The 19464-nt window shown below is 41.3% G+C and overlaps 1 long non-coding RNA gene across 1 annotated transcript; it reads right to left on the bottom strand.

Moving 5' to 3' along the window:
- Nucleotides 1-568: 568 nt before the first annotated feature.
- On the bottom strand, nt 569-19121 carry LOC134298649 (uncharacterized). Its single transcript, XR_010005745.1, has 2 exons — nt 18957-19121; nt 569-859 (listed from the first exon to the last, which is right to left on the bottom strand). It is a non-coding gene; the product is annotated as an uncharacterized LOC134298649 (long non-coding RNA).
- Nucleotides 19122-19464: the final 343 nt, after the last annotated feature.

The following is a 19464-nucleotide window of genomic DNA, read 5'->3' as shown; positions in this document are numbered from 1 at the left end:
TGTTTTATTCTTCCTCCTCTTTCAACATACAAAAGTCAAAAATAGTGTTTATGAGCCAGCAGTGAATCACTTTCTCATTTATTTCAGTTAGTGATGTGTGAGAAGTGTAATTAAAAATGTTTTTGATTCTTGGAGGGACAAGGATCATTCATTCGAAAAGCAAAGTGCAGACTTAATGCATCAAGATCTGGATGACGAATTTGGTTTCTCTAAGGCAGTTATAAAATGCCCAGGGAGCCACACTGATCTCATAATTACCCTAATGGAAGCAACACCTTCTCTCCTGCACTGGGAGAAAGGCAGAATATAGAAAGAAAGAGAAAGAGAGCAAGAAAGAAGCAAAAGAAACAAATATGGCCACAGAAGATAAAATTTCTGGCTGACCAGAATTTCTGTGCTAACCAATATTTTGTTTCTGAGATTAAAGTCAATAGCATTTAGATGTGTCGGCATCAAATTGTTGCCAATTGTGTACGCCGCCCTAAGTCCCTTCGAGTGAGAAGGGCGGGATAGAAATGTCGGAAATAAATAAATAACTTGAACAATTATATAGACCACAAGAAAGGCAAGTAATCCAAGCTATTTACTTCAACTGCATTACATAATAGCTTTGCTCAGGTCTTGCAGTCTCAAGACCATGGCTTTCTTGATAGTTGTATAGACTGATGCATAATGTAGTCTTCCTCTTTTCCTGCCATCTTATACTATATTGCCTTTTCTAGTGAGCCTTGTCTTCTTTTTAAAAAAAGAATGAAACTGCAGTACCTGTAGAACATTTGCACTCCAATCACCTGGTTTGGTGTGTGATCAGTTTCCTCCTAGACTCCAGCACAGAATCTTTCAATTTCTTCTTCTGCCTCTGTAGTTGAAGTATAAACATGGAGACTACTGATGAGGTTTTCCTGAAATCTTATTGATATTTACTTTGCATTATATCCTTTGATTACTTTTGCTATATCTCTCCTCATTGCTAATACCACCTCATTTCTTCTTACCTTTTCTTTTCCTGACTAAAACATTTGGTAGTTATCTAACTCAAAATGACCTATTTTTTTGTTTGCTCATCCAAAATACTGCAATGTTTATACATTCCATTTCTTGTTTGATTATGTTTACTTTCACTCATTCATGTGTGGTCAGCTGGTATCTATCTGTCTTGTTTTAATCTGTTGTTCCCCATATTGATCCATAGGAAAAATATGTGTAAAAAACAACAACAATAAATTGTGACTGCTGCTCGTACATGTGGTAGTGCTTCAATGCATGCTGTTGCTTGTAGAGCACACAGTGGTTTGTATCAACAGAAATAATTGCCCATTCTAATATTTTTGAATTAGCATTCTAGCATTATCTAGCAAATATTGTATCAAATATATAGTTTGGGTCTTTGTTCCCGCAAAGCTAAAGACTGTGGGTGAATTCTAACTGGCTAAACAAAACACCAAAAGTCTCAGATTTTGTTCCTATTCTTTCTGATTTTGTTTTGGAGACCCAAAGTGTTTTGTTTATCCCAGAATATATTTGTACAAAATGGGAAGAAAATCTGGAATGTTTCAATCAGTCTAGATGTGCCTATGAACTCTTCCTATTGTATTAAAAATGTGAGTGCATGCTTTTAAATTTAAAGCATACACTCTTCAGGTCCAACCTATCTTCGAGACTGCATCTCCTTCTATGAACCGGTGTGGGCATTGAGATTTCCTGGGGAGGGCTTTCTCTCAGTCCCACCACAGTCTACGATTGGTGGGAATGAGAAAGAGGGCCTTCTTTGTGGTGGTGCCCTAGCTCGGGAATGCACTCCCTGGAAAGATCAGGCTAGCCCCTTTGCTTCAAGCCTTCCATTCCAGCTTAAAAACATGGCTTTTTAAGCAAGCCAAGGTTTTTAAGAATTAATCCGAGGACTTACTGTGAGCATCACATCAAATTTCTCTGTGACTTTTTGTACCATTTGGCTGCTACACTCTCAAATTATACTGAGCATCCAAGATGATCATGCTAGCATCAGTCACATCAGCACTTTTGAAAAAGTTAATACAAGAAACAAGGGAGAAGTTATCAATTAAAACAAACAGTGGCATTCCAGTGCTGGCTCCGCAAAGCCAACCATTACAAATGAATGATGGCCTTTTTTGAGCAAGTGTAAGTAATTCGAGCAACTACTTAGGAAATAGAATTTTTGCTCTCTTTCAAACCTATTTGCCAAGATACACTGGAGCCAGATTATAAATGAATCATCCTCATTATGGTTCTTTTAAAGCTTATGAAAGTAAAATAATAATTTCCATCCATACGCAATGTGTTTAAAGTTGCTGACAAGGCTCACATTCTCATAGCAAACTACTCTAAAGAGGATTAATTTGTGATTGCTATGTGTATGTGTGTAATGTTCCATGGGGCCCCATGCTGCAGCAACCAATAATGATTTCTGTCATCCTAAACAAAAGATTCTTGCTGGCCCATTCTAATTCTTGTCATTCTATTTTGATTGCATCAGTTGCTACTTATGTAATTACAACTGAAAATGATAGTTTTGGTTGCATTTTGGCACCCATGAATTGACATTTTGAAGATTTAGGCAAGTCTACGTGAACACAAAAAAAGTGTACTTACGGTACTTCAGATCCAGTATTCATTGTTCCTACAATGTACACTGACTTCCAGTGAGTATCATAAGTTTTTGTGCTTTAATACAACTTTAGACAAGGTTGGAGGATACTCCAGAGTTTGATGGAAACTCCAGACTATCCTGGAACTTTGTGGTAGTTTAGCCAGCTGCAGTGAACACTGCTGTCATCACCCTTTCCCCGCATTAATCTGCTCAGGGAAAGGGGTTGGCTTGTCCCTGTGTTGACAGAGTTCCATGGTCCCCACAGACCATGGAGCTCTGTGGAAGCACCTGACTGTCATGGTCATGTCTGTGATATCATATGCAACCAGCAAGAAGTCGGAAATCAACTGACTCCCTCCTTCTGGTCACACAAGTTTTCCGTTCTGACATTACAGATATGACAGGCAATGGCCAGGCACCTACATGGAGCTCTATGGCCAACAGTGACCTGAATAACAAGGTGGCAGTCCAGCAGGATCAATGTGTTCTCTGTCCAGCTTGACCAGCTAAACGCTGGTATTGCACCACCCCAGGTTTGGCTAGTTATGTCGGACCACCATTACAATCACTCTGAAGCCAGTCTGAAGAACAGATCCCCAGTTCGGTTCAGGTTTAAGCAGCCAGTATAGACTCACCCTACAATTCACCACTATACCATTAACTCTATACTTAAACTGGAATTAAATGCAGCTCAGGCTGCCATTTCATGTCTATTATATGACGTGTCTGTTATGGGGGTGGTCCTTAATAGCCACAGTTTCCTAGGATTAGGGATCTTGAGGGAACATGGAAATCTCCTAACAAAATATATTAAACAGGAATTTTTTTCACTATTAATATCACATGGCATCTGCTCTGTTTTCATATTTTAATAATAAAATTTTAATGCCATACAAAGATACACAAAAATGAATTACAAAATTATTCATCAGAATAGGCAGGAGATTGAAATTGAATGTTCATGATTGCAATGTCATGTAGTGTATCAATAAAATTCACATATAGTTTGTCAGATTATCATCGCAAGATCTGACCATAACTTACTATGTGCACTTGGAGGAAGTATACAATTTTCTTTGTCATAACATAGATAATAAATGGGTACCATTGGTCACAGAAATTTTGTCTTTACTAACTTCAATTTATTGGTTCTCATTTGACTTGCTAATTGTCTGTGAAAGCCAGTAAGCATAGTCTCTTGTTTGAATTTATCATTTTTAAAAACATTGGTGATTCAAAATTTTGTGTTCTTGCAAATCAAAAACGTTTTTTGTCCTTCAAAGCTTACGGATATTCCTTATATTTGAACCATCAAGAGAGAGAATGATTAAAATGTTTCAGAATAAAATCCTTCAGCATTCTGGTGTGATGGACTAAATGGTATTATAAAGGCTCAAATGTGAGTAAGCATTTTTAAGCTCATGCATCATCTGTCTTCCTGAAACGTGGGAAGACTGTCAATCAGTATTCTGTGATGTAAAGCAGATTGATGAGTTGAATGATAGCCATACTGAAATATCTGAATGAAGGCCATGTAGAAGATGGAGCATGTGTGATCAAGAGACTAGAAGACACACTATTGGAACCAAACTACAATAAAAAAGATGCCATCATGAGGAAGAACTTCTTGATGGTATGAACCATTCAACATTTGAGCAGACTGCTTTGAAGGTTAGGGAATTATTAGTCTTTAAACAAATGTTGCTTCTCTTTCAGAAATGTTCTAGTTGTGTATCACTGAATGACAGAAAATGGATTAAATAGCCTTTGAGGTCACTTCCAACTTTATGACTATATGATTTTCTGACACAAATTCCCCTGCATATTGTTTTTATATTCTTCTCTGTTTGCTCATGGACAGGCTTTCGGTATTTTCAGCTTCTGGCATCTCTAGCTGTCTATTTATAATTCACAGTGATAGGTCAATAGGTCTATTTAGACTGATGCCCACTGCAGCTGGGGAGCCCAGATTATCAACTGTGCAAAAATGTGAATTATCACCGAATACATTATTTTTAGCTACATTCTGTCCTAAAATGCCAAACCTGACTTCATTTAATGGAGTTCAGGAAATAGAAAGCTTCTTCCCATCATTTTTATGCTTGCCAAGATGTTTTCAGGAACAATACTTCTATCAGAGTTTACCTTGACAGTTTTCCTTACATCTAATACATACTTGGGGTGTACCTACACTGTAGAATTAATGCAATTTGACATCACCATTAATTGCCATGGCTCAGTGCAATGGAATTCTGGGATATTTAGTTTGGTGAATCACTAGCTAAAGATCTTGTAAAACTACAACTCCCATGATTCCATAACATTGAATTAAAGTAGTAAAAGTAGGGTCAAGCTGCATTAATTATCCAGTGCAGATGCACCTTAGTCATACCATGATAATGTGATTATATTTCCTGTATTTGAGAACAGTACTTCTCAAAGCCTATATCCTTCAACTGTTTTGAACTTTAGCTCTTAGAAGCTCCAAATAGCAGGAGCAATAACAAAGAATTCTGTGAGTTAAATCCCAAAGCGTTTGGAATTGCTGACTCCACCTCAGGGATGTGAATCATAGAGCTTTTCAGATGTTGTTAGACTATAAGTCCCTGATGTCAGCACCACTGGCTCTTCTGGATAATGCTGATGGGTGTTGCAGTTCAAGAAATCTGGATGGCTGCCTCATTTGCACCAGTATTCTTTGTGAAGGGCTATCAGAATAAAGTTTTCCATGCGAAATTTGTCCTTATTGAAGGGTGATCCAGTCAAGACCCACTTTGGAGATGAAGAACTATAACATTTTGTTGGCCTCTCTGCTCCAATGAGATGTGTAGCAATTATTTCTAAATTTGCATCTGTCCGTATAAGTTGTATATGGATCCATATCAATATCAACCTATCCAAATCTGCTGATAATAATAATAATAATAATAATAAAACTTTATTTATATCCCGCCACCATCTCCCCACGGGGACTCGGGGCGGCTTACATGGGGCAGTGGCCCAAACAACATAAGAACAAAATATAAGCAACACAATAAATCACAATATAAAAAGATAAAACAATAATACAATATATCAATATAAACAACAATACAAGATAAAAATTTCATTTAAAACACATAAATGGTAAGACTGTAATAAAAACAGGATAAATTATTAAAAACCCACTGGGGCTGATTAATTAATGACTATCTCCGAAGCTGCTTTGGGAGCTGCTTGAACAGGGGGTCCTATATATGATGAAGTCCTATAAAGTATAGGTGCCTAAATTTGCAGTCTAGGTTAGTCTCGAGATGTAAAAGTATTTCTCTGGTTAATACAGAATCCTCAAAAATAAAAATATAGTTGTGAGTAGAACAATCCCCAGATATAGACCAATTCTGTAGATATCATTATGGCCAGTAATTGTACTCTGTGGGGCTATGAAGACTTGGCTTTAAGAGACGTCTATTCTAGGTACAGTGTACTAGAAAAAGTTATGTTGATGGTCCTGTGTTTGAACTTCAGATCTTGCTTTTCATGCTAATCTTACGTTTGGATAGTGGATTTCTCTGCCATATCCTCACTGCAAAGAGCATGCAGATCTGGAAGGGGTTTCTACAGTCTCTTACGGACCCACTGTCAAAATTTGACATTTGAAAAACAATCATACTTGATCACAAATGATAGCCTATGATGATGATATCCTAGAACCCCAAAATATCACTTTGTGATGTCTCATGGGCCATGTAGTCCTGTTCCTAGTACTGTTGTGACAGATGAAGAGGAAAACTTGGGTTTCCCACCGTTTCTGCCAGATTTGGAGCCCTTGCAGCCCTTGCAGCTGCAGGATGTTTGCCCACAAGAAGACAGCCAAACAAGCCTTGAGTCGAAATCTCCCCCATTTTCTTGCCGCCTTTATTATAATCAAGATAGACACGCGCGGGAGGCGACTCGCAGAAGCGCTCTGATAGCTGCCAGACAATTAGATGATTAAGTCTATTTCCCTTGGGAAAGTTTAAGGAGTCTTGCATCTGGACAGTATAGGTTTCGGTTCTTGTTCCCCAGAGAAAATGTGCTTTGGCGGGAAAACAAGATCCTATATAGATGTTGGCCACAAAGAATTCCTTGCGGAGTCAATTCGTCAGCTCGTGGAGTGAGATCGCGTGTAGACTACGTACTCCAGTTCCCAGCTCCTGAATCAAGTTCCCAGCCCTGCCTTGTTCCACGGATCTCTATGGACTCAGTTCTTGTTCCACGATTGTCTTGTTTCTAGTTGGACCTTGCCAAGCCTCAAGTTTTGTCTTGCCTTGCATTTTAAACCCACGGACCCTGTTTCCCGGATTCCAGCCTTGTTTCCCTTGATCCGGATTTACCTTAAGCCTCAAGACTATGGACAGTTCCCCACACTATTGCTTGCAAAATAGTGTGTGTTTCGGTGAAGTGGATTATAACTTTGGACCTTAATATCATATATTGGACATTGTTTTTCTGGACTATATTTGACCTTTCCTGAAAGGTCTACTTCTGAACTATATTCTACACTTATTTTTATTGACTTTATATATTTCTTTAATAAAGATATTAGATAGAATCTGGCCTCTGTGTATGGTTATTGTTGCTCTGCAGCCTGGGTCCTGACACACTTGCATTTCATTCCCCGCATGATTCCATGTTGTTAATGTTAACATATACTGAGATCCATTAACGTATGCTGTGATTTGTTAACACGTTATCTTATGTTATATATATACACACACAAGTTCGTATTCATCTGTATTCCAAATGGTCTCATAAGCATAAATCAGACATTGCTGTAAGCCATGATTTCAAAACATAAAGCAGCCAATCTCTGTGTTCCATATATGGAATAGCCATTCTATATGGAGCTCCCCAAACAGCATGCCCATTCATTAACACTTAATTGCAAAACAGTACCTATGTGAAAGTGATGATGAATAATTCACACATTGACTGATGACTGAAGTTACAGTGACGGCAGAGTGAAGTTGGGATTAGATCTTTGTTTTTAAATCTCAGCAGATGTCCTGTATCAGTGTTTATCCTTTTTTATATAACTTAATGGGAGATGATATGTTAATGTGCAGCTGGAGTTTAACTACCTTTCAGACTCTAACAAACCCAATAAATATTTCCAGCTGACACAGTTTCAAGCAGAACTATAATTACCAATCAGTACAGAATATATTTTTAACAAGATAAGTGTTTAAACTAGAATGTATCCACAGTTGTTAGAGCCCAGATCCAATAATTTTAAAAGATGGGAAGTTTAACCCTGCAAGCTGTAGAACAAGTATATGGATGAGACAAGTGTAGGCAGTGGAAAGTATCTGAAGTTGAATATGATAGAACCATCTGGCTGTCTTCTATCTCTCATTTTGTCTCATCTCTCCTTATGTTAACGGGAGAAGAAGAAAAAGACATCTGGAAAGAGAAATAAATATGGTGGAGCAGTGATCAGGAAGAGCCCATCTGGGTATGTTGAACAGCTGCCACAGACAGTTTGTGGGATTATACCATATAAAACAACGAAGATAAGAAATGAATTGTAGCATGAGCTTTCATGGGACAGCACCCGTTCCATCAATGCTACAAAGTGTTATCCAGAATGTTGAATTTATATGCACTACACATGGTTCCTGTGAGTGGATATTGTATAGAGCTAGATGATTTTATTCAACATAGATTGCTCAAATCTCATGCTTGGCAACTGATCTGCCTATGATTTTGTATACCAACATGTATCTTTGAAATGGACACAGTTGGATCCCATTGTTGGTGCAGTTTGATGTTTTCTGAAGCAAGGGCTGGTTATAGCTGCTAGCATGTCTCCTCAGAAGCAGTTGTACATTGGCACCAGATATATCAGGGACTCTGCCCATATTTTACCTGAATCCAACCTCATGTACACAACATTAATAATGAAGGAGGCTCCACATCATTCAAATGCATATTCCTCTTTAAAATGCAAGGAAGTGGCAACCAATCTTTTCTTTCTTGTTGCTTCTGTGTATTTCAAAGAGAAAAGGAAACATACATATGCTTTTCATAAAATATTTCAATGTGTTTGTGTATGGTTTGTCCTGAAGTATCTTTACCCAGTATGTTATAAGTCATACTATCAAGAAATTGCTCATATATTTCTCACATTTATGCCTCTGTTTATCATCGTCTTCATATCTAGACTTGAGGGTAGAGATCTAAATTCAACACAATTTCTAGCAACTGAAGATTTAATAATAATAATAATTTTATTTCTTACCCTCCTCTCCTCAAGGCTTGAGGTGGATTACAGCATATTTAAAACATATTATCATTGTAAACATTCAATAAAAAAACATACATTAAAACATATTTCTATAAAATACATATTAAAATACACAGAACACAGATTAAAACACAGGACACAAGCTTGAAAATTATTATTAAAACTGCTGGGGTAAGCCTTCTGGAAGAGATAGGTCTTTGGTTATGTTTTAAATTCTGACAGCATATTTAACTGTTGGAGCTCTTCTGGCAGGTCATTCCACAGTCTTGGTGTGGCTGATGAAAAGGTCCTCTGGGTTACTGCTGTCAGTCGGGTTATGGCAGGCTGGAGTAGCCGCCCACCAGAAGTCTTAAGTGTTTGAGGTGGATTGTATGGGAGAAGGTAAGCATTTAGGTCAGTGGCTCTCAACCTGGGGTCCCCAGATGTTTTTGGTCTACAACTCCCAGAAATCCCAGCCAGTTTACCAGCTGTTAGGATTTCTGGCAGTTGAAGGCCAAAAGCATCTGGGGACCCCAGGTTGAAAAACACTGCTATAGGTAACCTGGACCTAAACCATGTAGGGCTTTAAAGGTGAAAAACAACATCTTATATTTTGCCTGGAAACGAATTGGCAGCTAGTGTAATGACTTTAGTATAGGTGTAATATGCTCACTCCTTGATGCTCCTTTTTTGTTTTGTCTAGATTCAGTTTCAAGTTGTTTTCCTTCATCCAGTCCATTACCTCCTCCAGACATTCATACAGAAGAGACCCACTATTCTTAGCTGAGGTTGTTTTTGAAGTCATGGAGAAATATATTTCGATGTCATAGAATCATAGAATCACAGAGTTGGAAGAGACCTCATGGGCAATCAAGTCCAACCCCCTGCCAAGAAGCAGGAAAATCACATTATGGGGTGGGTCTCGATAACACGCCACCCCATACCTACGAATGATCTCTCCCAGCAGTTTTATATGCATGTTAAAAAGTATTGGGGATAGAATTGTGTCCTGTGGGATGCCATAGAACAGCTCCTTTTTTTGAGGATCAGCTATCCCCAAGCACCACCATCTGAAACCTGCCTGCGAGGTATGCAACACAGTTCATCCAATTCCCGATTTAAATTGCCTCATTTTCACATGAGCTGCATCTTTTCCCTTTTCAGGTTGTAACAGAGAGTTTACATTCCAAAATTTTTGATGTAAGTAATTGCTTGTATTTACCTCATTCTGAACTCAGTGTTGATTTCAAAGATTTTTTTAGGGCAGACTTCAGTTACTGAAACAGCAAACCCCATATATGGTATTTAACTAGGAGGAAGAAATGAAATGTTTCTGCCTTTTAAAATTGTCACAGGATTACACATTTGAATAATGGGTTTAATTTAATTAAATGAGCCCAGTTTAAATTGGGCTGCTTTGAAGAAAATAGCAAAAAAATCTGAGCCCTTTAAAAAACATTTGCTTTTAAAAATTGAAACAACATTAGGGAATTATTGTGTTGTACATATGCTCTCTTTTAAGATTGATTCATAATTAAAAACAACAATACTGAAGCATGACAGCTTGATCCTTATATGTGTTTTCTTGGAAGGTTGTATCAGTGGCTTAAAAAGAACTTGCTTCAAGTAGTCTTATAAATGCAATTTGTAGCAAGACTTTAATATATAATTAAATCACTAATTCTACAGTATACTGTTATGCAAACTCCATTTTTTGGTCAGCCCCTCTTCCTTTTTCCTTCCATTTTCCCTTGAAGGCAACACAATATGTAGATATTTATGTTCAAATACAATTTGATATGTGCTGTAAAAGCCATGGATATGCAGCTCCAAAATCATTTTCTCTAGAGTTTGGTGCCCTATGCACATAATGTTCATGCAGAGTACAGTTCATGTAGAGCCAAATACCTTATGCAACATTCATGCAACATGTTCTCAGTATCCAAAGCCTACTCTCAACACATATGGGGCTCTTAGAAGGAGGGCTCTGGCTGTTGCCAATAAAGGACATTATGAAATAGTTCCATGTTTTCCTACTTGTGAAGGAAGCCATTTAGGCCTCCAATGAAATTCCATCTTTGAAACAAGGAGATTGCACAGTAAAAGCAGGCATCCCTAATTAACGACGCCTGATCATTCCAACCTGTAGTCAAACAACTATTATCTAAAATCATCACCAAGCTTAATCTATTATCCCTTTTACATGTATGAAGAATAAAAAACTAATTTCTAAAGGCAATTGGTTCTTGAAAGGCAGGCCTAATGCCTGCTCAGAGAGTGCAGCTCGCTGTCCGAGAGTTCGCTGCCGTTGGTTCTTCCCCGCCCCCTCACTTCTCCTCCATTTCCTTTCCCCGCCTGCAGAGAGGCGTGCGGCAAGGGCTCCCTTTGTTGTGCCTCCCTGATGTATTACACTACAAAACAGTGCAAAGGAACATGGCAGGACTTAAGCATAAAATCCTGGCACAGAGGGAGGCAAAAGAAAACCCACTTGAAACATTTCACCAAGAAACCCAGTGAAAGGTTAGTTTTAGAGGTTCTATAAGTTTTAAAGGCACACAGCAACAAAAACCGCCTTGAAGCAGAAAAAAGGACAATTACAGTACAGGCAACATATGGCTTGACACAAATGCATCTGAGGAAGTGGGTTTATATCTATAAGCACTCATGCTAAAATAAAAACTTAGTATTAAAGGTGTACCATGCTCCTTTTTCCTCCTCTTGCTTCTTCCATTTTCTGTTGCAAGAGACTAAGGATCTCATCACATTGAGGAGGAGGGGATTCACCATGGATTGTTGTGACTCCAATGAGACCTGTCAGGGGGAACCTGTCGCCCCGCACCCTGCATTGTCCACCTTGCCCCTCATCCCATCCAGCAGGGAAAGAGTTGCCGTTTGGATTCCCCCCATTGTTTCCTATGCACATTTACCACACTTGGACTTCAGTTGAGGCACGAAGGCCTGTTGGAAGTAGATCAACGTCATGCAATGGGAGTCAGTGGGCTCCATGCCTCGTATAATGGGCAATTCTGCTCACCTGATGAGGTCGTAATAGAGATAATTCTTTGAAAACTGCTACAAGGTGTCATGTTGATTTCCCTGTCTAAAGATATCAGAAACAGTAACTTCAGCAAATGCCAGTTAATTGCCTTGGAAAGTACAACCTATTCCCCTCGGGTGAGAAGGGCGGGGTATAAATAATTGAAATAAATATTCAGATTATGGCTCATCGGGAAAAATGAAAAAGAAAAGATGAATGTGGAGATGACATCAGTCCTGTTCAGAGGCCTAATAAATAATCCATTCATCCATGGTTGGGTCCTTCAGAGATGCCACTTGGAACACTATTGTGGTAGAGATTTCCTTGGAAGAGTTTTTTGAATGAGTCTAAGTCATCCAACCCACAGGAATCACACTTACTTCATATATTTATACCCTACCTTTCTCCTGAGATGGAATCCAGTTCCTTCCATTTCCTCAGTGTGGCCACACTTATATCTTAAGTAATGAACTCAAGTCCCAAATTACTCTCCCCATGGAGCTCTTCTTTGTGGGCTTCTACCATGGCTCCATCTTCACTCTCCCATTACCCATAGTTACTTTGTTCTAGCTGCTAAGTACCAGAAAAGGTGGACATTGGATGTAAGAAGGTGGAAGATGACAGGAGACATGGCAACTGGAGGCCTTGCACTGCCATAACTGTGAGAGCTTTATCTTTGATACCTGAGGTCTCTTGGTGTGTCTGATATGTATGTCCCTTACCTCCATTCATCAGGTCTATTATTGTGGGTTATATTTTGTATAAGAGGGTGAATAATGCAACCATGTTTATGAAGGAAAGTGGAGACAGAACTGCAGAACATTCAGTACTGGATCTGTTCTGTGTGAAACTGGTTTTGACTTTTGACTGTAGCTATAGAGAATTTTGTTGTAAGAAATCATAATCAACCATGCCATACTTTTGCATGAAAACAACTTCTGGGTTATTGAGTTGGTCAGACATTTCGTAAAGGTGAAAATCTGTCACTCAATTTGTCATATTGACTCTGTTCAGTTCTGCTAAATGAGACTCAGCTGGGCTTATAAAAGAAACTAAAAGAGGTAAAAGAAGCCAGTTCATGAGAAATCATGCCTGACATAGAAATACAATGCAGTGTGATTAAAATTTGCTTATACAACAGAGTAGAAAATTTGGAACCAAAAATGTTATGGATGGTGGAATTCAAATTAAAATGTTCCAGTCTAATGGAAATGTTAAATATGAATGAGAATGAGACCAAAGAATCCCCTAGAGAGTCCAGTATCCTTTATACAAGCATGTTCAGCTCCTAAAGGCAAGGTGGGGGAATTAAGGGGGCGGGTAACAGATTTTTCAAATCTTGGTGGCCTGGGTTTCCTTGGATACCAGAGTAGGAAAGGACATGCATTATTCTCTGTTGGCAACATCAAAAGCCCAATTGAGGCAAAAACTAAACAGATTCAGATTTCATACATATTATAGCACATTTCAGGTGTTCAAAGTACTTTACATATATCGCCTCAGTAATCCTTACAAGGAAATTATTATTGCCATAAAAGAGAAGGGGACTCATGGTGAATCAACAGTGCTTAGCATAAATTTGAAAGAGAGTGGCCACGTGTGTCCTATTTTTGAGAAGAACTGACCTCTTTCTGAAGTGTGGTTGGATTTGAGTCCAATTTAAAGAAATAGAAAAAGAAGAATGGGCTCTATCATCTTTCTCACTATGTTGAGATGATCCATGGTATCAGTGGTTTTTATAGAAATGTTTACTTCCCCTTCTGTAGTGCATTCAGTGACCCTGTTCTAGTTTGGGTAAGCAAGTAAATTTAGACCTTAGCAACAAGTTACATTTTCATCTCTATATAAAATAATGCACATTTATGAAAATCTGTATATTCTTAAGGGGTTTTTTTTTTTTTTGGAGAATGAACTTACATTTGCATAAGTGGCCAGTCTAGACTGTGATGAAATTTGAAATTGGCATATGAGAGTGGACCACATATATGCCAAAGAAGAGTGTGAATGTTTTAGTGAACACTGCCTGATTCCACCTCACACTACTCATCTGTTCAGCGGGGTCAAATTTCCCAACTTTCCTAACAGAGGTTCAGTGAGGCTGCCATATAATAAGTTAAGTCATTAGATTGTCTAAGTTGGCTATCAGAGTCTTTTGAAGTTTCCAGATAGAATCCAGACTTTAAATCTTGGATAACACTAGTACTTATAGTGCCATGGAAAATTTCCAGAGCTTTCCAAGGACCCTGAGGCCTAGCTGATTTCCTAAATAGGAATACTCTGTATACAGGCTCTATAAAGAGATATAAAGAATGGGGAAGCTCTTTACATTCTCTTGAAAAAGGCCATCCTATTACACACAAAGACATTGCCAGGGAAGATTAAGATAAGGGAGGCCCCCAAAAGCAGTTTCATTATTTTGGCTCCACTAATGATAACCTCCATACATCAGATTTTGGTAAGAAAACTTATTGTGGAAAACTTTCCCTATCTCCTTTCTTGCTTGGATGCAGCTAAGGTTTTTTTTTTTCCTTCCCATTCTTGTTGCCTCACACCATCATTTCACAGTCATGTCCTCATTAACTTTTATGTTTACTCCTCTCAGTAGTGTTGTATGTCCTGTACTTTACATTCTCTCTGAGAAAATTCTGTTGCCTGATTCAAGAAGTCGAATGTGCATTACAGGTTGTTTACAAAGAGGAAAAAAGAAATTTTCTAAATTGAGAGTTGGGCATTTCAGGTAATGAAAAAAAATCTATAAAACAGATCATTATTTACATGTTACGTAATTCATTTAGTAAGGATATGCAGTGAGCAATAATATGTACTGATTGATAGGCTTTAAAACTGTGTTCAACTGAACTAAAATTATGCTTTAAGTATATTTCCTATATTTAGGTGAAACATTTGAGATATATATATATATATATATATATATATATATATATATATATGCAGATTACAAATAAACAGAATGCGGATTGAAGCTGCGAATGTGTTAAGAGCCTTAATACCTAGGACGGTCCATCTTCCACTGGTCAATTTTTGTATGCTGCTTTGAGTCCCAGTAGAGAGAATATAAAGCACTAGCAATGCTATTCTCTTCTATTAACCAACATCCAACCCTCTTATGGTTCGTAGTTTTAGTCCAAGCATTGGTAGCACCCAAAACTCTCCAATTCGGTCCCCCTCTGCTCAAGATAATTGTCAAATGTCCCCTCCTTTGTTGTCAGCCACTGTTCAATCTGCATCTGATCTCTACCCTCAGTCCCTGATTCTGTTCAGTCAATCTAGCTTCTCCAATAGTTCTCTCCTCTCACCACCACCACTATCATTACCACCATCTCAAGATCTACACTCTTATCATAGACACAATTCAAACTTATGTAGCTCTCCGATTAAGGAGAGCTGACTAGGATGCCCCAATTTCAGCTTTCACCTGCCTGGGCCCCAGGGGAGGGGGTGGGCCATGACCGGGGGGGGGAACCATTGAGACCGTGTGGGGGAGGGGGAGAAATAATCACCATCGACCCAGGGAGAAGCGCACTAGAGTTCTGGCGACCCTGGAGAAGGTTAGATGTGGTAGCCTCCATGACAGCCCCCTCAGATTAAAGCTTTTGCTGTTTAATGCCAGGTCCGTTAATGGTAAATCTGCTATCATCCAGGATTTGATCCTGGACGAGGCGGCGGACTTGGCCTGCATCACTGAAACCTGGTTGGACGAGCTCGGTGGGGTAAATCTCACCCAGCTGTGTCCTCCAGGTTTCGGGATGCAACAGCAGGCTAGATCCGGGGGGCGGGGAGGTGGGGTTGCGGTGGTCTTTCGGCAGTCCATCTCCCTGGTCAGGTGCACCGTCCCGCAATCTACAGGTTTTGAGTGTGTCCATCTTAAGGTGGGTTCCCGGGACAGCTTTGGGGATTCTGCTGGTGTACCGTCCACCCCGCGACACAGCAGTCTCCCTACCTGAGCTAGCAGAGGTGATCTCTGATGTGGCGTTGGTCTCCCAGCATCTGGTAGTGCTGGGGGACTTTAACATCCATTCTGAGGTAGCCTTAACAGGAGCAGCTCAGGACTTCATGGTTGCCATGACGACCATGGGGCTGTCCCAAGTGATATCTGGTCCCACCCATCAAGCTGGTCACACACTCGACCTGGGTTTTGTTGCTTTGGATGGTGGTGTCAGAGTGGAAGAGCAAAATATTCTTCCGTTGTCATGGTCTGACCATCACCTGATCAGTTTAAGACTTACCGTGACCTCAAACCTCTGCAGGGGTGGTGGACCCATTAAGATGGTCCGCCCCAGGAGACTTATGGATCCTGATGGATTCCTGAGGTCTCTTGGGGAGTTTCCTGTCATGGAGGCTGGCGATCCTGTCGATGCCCTGGTAGACCGCTACAATAGCGTGATGTCCAGGGCAATTGACATAATTGCTCCCGAACGTCCCCTCTCTTTGTGCAGAGTCAGGTCGGCTCCCTGGTTCTCAGAGGAGTTGGCAGTGATGAAGCGCAAGAGAAGAGGACTAGAGTGCCGCTGGCGGAAGACTCAGGACGCCTCTGACTGAGCACGGGCTAGTGCTGCTATTAGTGCCTACTCCGCGGCTTTGCGGGCAGCCAGGAAGACCTTCACGACTGCCCGCATAGCGTCTGCAACTAATAGACCATTGGAGTTGTTCCGTGTCATCGGGGAGCTCCTCCACCCTCCTGGGGGTGGGGAGGCACCCGAGGACACGGCGACTCGGTGCAGCGAGTTCGCGCACCATTTTGCAGACAAAGTCGCTCAGATCCGTCATGACTTGGACGCTAGCGTTACTGCAATGCCATGTGAGTTAACCGAGGCACCTGTCTGTCCTATCTTGTGGGATTCGTTTTAGCTTGTTCACCTAGATGACGTGGACAGGATTCTTGAGGCGGTGAGACCAACTACCTGTGCCATGGATCCTTGCCCTTCTTGGCTAATTAAATCAGCCAGAGGTGGGTTGCGAGACTGGTTTGTGAGGATAATTAATTCCTCTTTGGATCAAGGTAAATTTCCATCTTCCCTTAAACAGGCCATAGTGAAGCCAATCCTGAAGAAGGCCTCCCTTGATTCGACCATTTTAAACAATTACAGACCTATCTCAAACCTCCCTTTCTTGGGCAAGGTCCTGGAACGGGCGGTTGCCTTGCAGCTTCAGGGTTTCCTGGATGACACTGATTTTCTGGACCCATCGCAGTCTGGCTTTAGACCTGGTCACAGTACTGAGACGGCTTTGGTCGCCTTGTTGGATGACCTCCGCAGGGAGCTGGACAGGGGGAGTGTGACCCTGCTGGTTCTCTTGGACATCTCAGCGGCTTTCGATACCATTGACCATGGTATCCTTCTGGGACGGCTTTCCGGGATGGGCCTTGGGGGTACTGCTCTGCAGTGGCTCCAGTCCTTCCTGGAGGGCCGTTCCCAGTTGGTGAAGCTGGGGGACACTTGCTCGGACCCCTGGCCATTGACCTGTGGGGTCCCGCAAGGTTCCATTCTGTCCCCCATGCTTTTTAACATCTACCTGAAACCGCTGGGAGAGGTCATCCGGAGTTTTGGAGTGCGGTGCCATCTCTACGCAGATGACACCCAACTCTACTACTCTTTTCCACCAAACTCCAAGGAAGCCCCCCAGATACTGAACCAGTGCTTGGCAGCTGTGATGGGCTGGATGAGGGCGAATAAGCTGAAGCTTAATCCCGACAAGACAGAGGTCCTCCAGGTCAGTCGCATGCCTGATCGGGGTATTGGGTGGCAACCTGTGCTTGACGGGGTCGCACTCCCCCTGAAGGCGCAGGTCCGCAGCTTGGGGGTCCTCCTGGACTCATCGCTGACACTTGATGCTCAGGTGTCGGCGGGGGCCGGGAGGGCCTTTGCACAACTAAAACTTGTGCGCCAGCTCCGACCATACCTCGTGAAGTCTGACTTGGCCATGGTGGTTTATGCCTTAGTTACCTCTAGATTGGATTATTGCAATGTGCTCTACGTGGGGCTGCCTTTGAAGACGGCCCGGAAACTTCAATTAGTTCAACGCTCGGCAGCCTTGGTTCTAACGGGAGCCCAATACAGAGAGTGGTCAACCCTCCTGTTTAAGGAGCTCCACTGGCTGCCGCTTATTTTCTGGACCCAATTCAAAGTGCTGGTGATCACCTATAAAGCTCAAAACGGTTTGGGACCCATCTACCTTCGGGATCGTCTCTCCCCCTACGAACCTGTACGGTCTCTTCGGTCATTGGGTGAGGCCCTCCTCTCGCTCCCCCCAGCATCGCAAGCACGGTTGGTGGGGACGAGGGACAGGGCCTTTTCTGTAGTGGCCCCCCGGTTATGGAATTCGCTGCCTAGGGAGATCAGGCAAGCCCCCACCTTGATGGCATTTTGGAAGAGTCTGAAAACTTTTCACTCAGGCCTTTGGTTAAGATCATCTTTTTTCCATCACAATTATTATGCTCCTCGACCTTTTGCACTGGTCGCTCTTCCCGATTCCTGATTGATTGATATTACTCAGGACTCCTCCCTACCGTACCAAATGTGGCCTTAAATGATTCTAATGCACTTTATCTATTTATTAATTTGTTACCCATAATGTGCACCGTACACTTTGCTTATCCACTATTGCAACCTCATTGTTTTTAACCTGATGTTTTAATTCTGCGTTGTGTTTTTAACTTATTGTGTATATTTTTTATTGGTTTTGTTTTTGTCCTGATGTTGTATATTTTATCATTGTTTGTATTTTGATTTTGCTGTAAGCCGCCCCGAGTCCCCTTCGGGGGAGATGGAGGCGGGATACAAATAAACTTATTATTATTATTATTATTATTATTATTATTATTATAGATGTATGCAATTTTTTCCCTTTGTTTCCTTTATGCTATTGTTTTGTTTCGACCATTCATCTACACAAAAGAATGTCCACATTTTTGTAGGAAATGAGAGGTGACACAAAAATTAAAGTTGCAGTCATCGTGCTTGCTTTTGATTTCCTTTCATACTGACAGAGGGCTGCTTTCCCACTACAGCTGATGTGTACCAATAGGTCTTAATAATATGCATTACCTGACTTACTGGGCAAGGGCCATTGTGACGTGGGGCACCCTCCAGCTCATCAGGCACTGCAGGGAGCTTCTTCTTCCCAGAAGCCCCCTGTGTGGCGGGAAATTCTCTCACCACCTGGCCTCCTGGGCAATTGGCAGTGGGCCGGCCCAAGTGGCCTTGTTTAAGGCTGCCCGAAGAGCCAGAGCAGGCATCAGGCCTGCTTTTGTTGTTGGACAGCCGTGGCAACAGAACCAAACAGCAGTGGACCAGCTCCGGTGCAATATTTCTGTGGCACCGAGAGGGAACTTTGGCCTTCCAGGGCCTTGCTAAGGCCTTTTTTCCTTTTTCTTTCATTAGGTGGCTTTGGGTCCTACCCCCCTCCTCCTGGCAATGGCAGGAGGGCTGCTAGGGCCTTCCCAGGACTTGCGTGGGGCCCCCTTTTTCATTAGCGAACTTCCTCCCATCCCCGGCCCTTGCTAGGGCACTTCCTGCCTCCTGGCTATGTTGAGAGGGTTGCTTTGGCCTTACA

The sequence above is a fragment of the Anolis carolinensis genome, chromosome 4 (genome assembly GCF_035594765.1).
Source record: "Anolis carolinensis isolate JA03-04 chromosome 4, rAnoCar3.1.pri, whole genome shotgun sequence".
NCBI classification, from domain to species: domain Eukaryota; kingdom Metazoa; phylum Chordata; class Lepidosauria; order Squamata; family Dactyloidae; genus Anolis; species Anolis carolinensis.
This window is presented reverse-complemented; position numbering and strand designations above follow the sequence as displayed.